The sequence below is a fragment of the Lactuca serriola genome, chromosome 8 (genome assembly GCF_051521515.1).
Source record: "Lactuca serriola cultivar US96UC23 chromosome 8, Lser_US96UC23_V15, whole genome shotgun sequence".
NCBI lineage: Eukaryota > Viridiplantae > Streptophyta > Magnoliopsida > Asterales > Asteraceae > Lactuca > Lactuca serriola.
The window spans coordinates 91,925,318-91,928,763 of NC_136415.1; positions in this window are offsets into that span (position 1 = coordinate 91,925,318).

Sequence of the window (3,446 nt, forward strand, 5' to 3'; positions counted from 1 at the left end):
CACAGTAGTAGCATGGACTGCCACTATTTGTTGCTTCTTTGAAGGTTCCAAAGGAGATTTTCCCTTCCTTTTGTTCCAACCCTTCTTGTTGTTGTTGTTGTTCTCTCTAGGTTGTTCTGGGGCAGTAACCATAGAGTTTTGACGGTTTCCGTGGTCAATAAGTGAATGTGCCAGTTCCTTGGCACTGTCAAAGGTGACAGGTTTAGATGCAATGAAACTTGCTTGTATCTGGGGCGATAGTCCCCAAATATACCTTTCAATCTTTTTGCTCTCTGGAGCAACCATCTCCGGACACAGAATCGCCAAGTCACAAAATCGATTCGTGTAAGTCGTTATGTCGGCACCAACCATAGTAATACCCCAGAGTTCTTGTTCCAGTTTCTGAATTTCCCCTCGCGGCCAGTATTCCCGCATCAACATGGTTTTTAGGTTCTCCCAGCTTATAGTATTAGCCACTACCAAAGTTAGCGACTTAACATGGCCATTCCACCATGTTAGGGCCCTATATAAGAAAGTAAAGGCAGCAAATTTAACTTTGCTACCCTCTGGACAGGAGCAAATTTCAAAGACTGGTTCTATCTTTTCAATCCACTGCCTTAAAACCATCACTCCTCCAGTTCCATTAAATGTCCTGGGTTTGGCATTCGAGAAGTCTTTATAAGTGCACTATCTCGAGTGCTCATGACCCTCGACAAGGTTAGAAGGACATGGACCAGCTCCCGACCCACTAGCACCAGGAGTATTGATATGAGATAAGGCAGCCGCTACAGCTGCCGTGACTGCCGCTTGGAACATGGCAGCATCAAATTGAGGGGGTGGTGGTGGAGGTGGCGTCGGTGCTTCCGTTTCATTGTTACGTCTTGGATTCCAATGAGGAGGCATCTTTTTCTATAAAAGTCAATAAATAAAAAGATAGTGAGATATCAAGAATGAATATGAATTTGATATATCTGAACTTAAACACTTAATTCAACAAGAATTTTGTAAAGAATTGAAAATGGATGTCCATTGCGAGTACAACTTGCAACTGGATAGATTAAAATGAAGCGGTTATTTTTCAAAGAGTATGAAAATACATGTCGATTGTATTGGTATATTAAGTATATGTAATTTGGATACTTAACCCTAAAGTAGGTTTTTAATAAACCACAATATTGCAAAACTATCGACATCAAACCGGCCTACCGAAAAATAAAAAATTTCGTGGTCGTATTTGAAAAGTATGAAAAATAACACTGGAACATATCCATAATCCCAAAACTTTGGAATGGAATGTTTATGTAAATTGTAATAACTCTTGTTGAAGTAAAGTGCTTATTATTTTATTGATACTTGATTTATACATATCCTGAAAGTAGTCTATACATTAAGTATATTAAACTAGAAAGTAGTGTAACACTACTTGCGGCGGTTGCTATGACGGTTACTGGGTTCCGCTTCGTCTTGCAATTTCCAGCGCCTTTCTTGGGCAGCTTGATGCTCCCTCAGTCCTCTGATCTCTGATTCGGCATCATTAAGTTGCCTTTGAAGGGCTTCAGTATGGTGTTGGGTATCATCTTGCATCTTGTCAATACGAAGGATATCAGCAGCGTTAGCCTACGCAGCCTCATTCACTTCTAGGATACGATTGATTGACATCCTTGATTGATTGAATTGTCGGGCAATTCGGTTCACTATAACTGGAAGAGCTCTCTCGGCTGCTCCTCCTTCCGAGACATTATAAAAACCCCGTGCCATTCCGTAGGTAGGGCGTTGGCCGTCTTGTCGACTCCAATGGTTTATGTATTGGCCCCACTCAGGTATGGGTATTGCTTCCTCTTGTCTCAGGGGACGTATCCCCGGGTTGCAGACTTGTGGCTCTGTATCTGTACCGCTTGATTCGCTGTCCTCAAATGGTTCTTCATCTGACTCTTCTTCTGGATCCTCCTCCGGATCCTCCACTATCTATCCTTGATTGCCATGATTTGGAAAATAAGGGTCCCCTGGTAGATTATGTCCTGCCATTGTGTCTATACGAGAATAAGGTTATGAGAAATGCCTGAAAAAAACTAAAGCATATCGATGTTTATAATATTCTTATAATATTTTATGTTCTGTTCTTAGAATTTCTTCTGTAGTTGGTAAGTTTTAGACATGTCACAATACTACTATCACTCCCAAACACATGTTGGTCATGTCTGAAATCAATATAGTTGATCAGGCTATATTAATTCTAGATATGATTACATAACTGCCCGGGTTTAACTGTAATGATCAACATCCAAATACTTTTAAGTTCTTATGACTATGTGCTTGTAGGTGTAAGGGTTAGTATACTTTTTGTAAAAATACTTAGAATTTCTTAAAAGTATACTTGTAGTCAGAGCTCTTAGCCCCAATGTATTTATAGTTTGTATATCTTTTATGGATTGATATACTGAGTTCACTATAAACAATGCTCTGATACCAATCTGTCACACCCCCAAACCAGACGGCGGAAACGTCCGGGAGTGGAGGACTTCATTTGTAGTATCACGAAACATGTATCATAGTAATCAAAGCACAAACAACCATTGTATTTAAAAGTATAATATTTACATGTGTTCAATCATTGTATATTGAAACCAAAATAGTTATACAAAAGAAGAAGATAAGACTCCTAATGGCTCAATCTTCTCAAAAAGCTCGGGGAGTACCTGTTATTATTTCCCTGATAATACAAGTAATTTGAAAAGAGAGTATCAACAATAAGTTGAGTGAGTACATAAGTCTTTATGTTTGAATGGGTGTCTTTGTATTTTGAATATGAAAACACTTCTAGAAAATCCCATATTTTCTGTGGTATGTGAAAAGTCATTTTATTCCCAAAAAACAGTCCTATTTGTAAACCAATGTATTTGTAAAACTTGTATTTGAGAGTGTGCCTGGCTTCACTAGCTGTTATTGAAAACTATAGTATACCATTGTACTTTGCATTTTCTAAACTGGTACTTTGAAGATGTACTCACGTTTAGTTGTTTATACACTAACGTGTTGTTAATATCTTTTTAATGAGTTATTATAACCATACTAAGACATGAACGCCTGAAACAAACGCCTGATGAGCGCTTAAACTGTTGATAACAATTGCCACTCATTGGCGTGTATGCCTGACTGTAGCTAGCAGCCTGAGTGGGGGGTTGTCAATCCCGATATAGATCTACACACAACTTGTTTCGATCCCCGGACTGGAGATTCTGGTTATAATGTCAGGGATTTACTTTGGTTGTCTAAAATGAATTAAACAACCTGAATTGAATGTCTCATAAAAAGCATATAAACGTTACATGTATCTTAGTTATGAAAACCCAATCATTCTGAAATAAATGATTGACAATATGTTCTTGACTTAGTATCCCGAACATGTATTTGATAAGTGTAAACCCTTGATTTGTTTTGAATTAAAACCCTTGTTGCATGTAAAACAG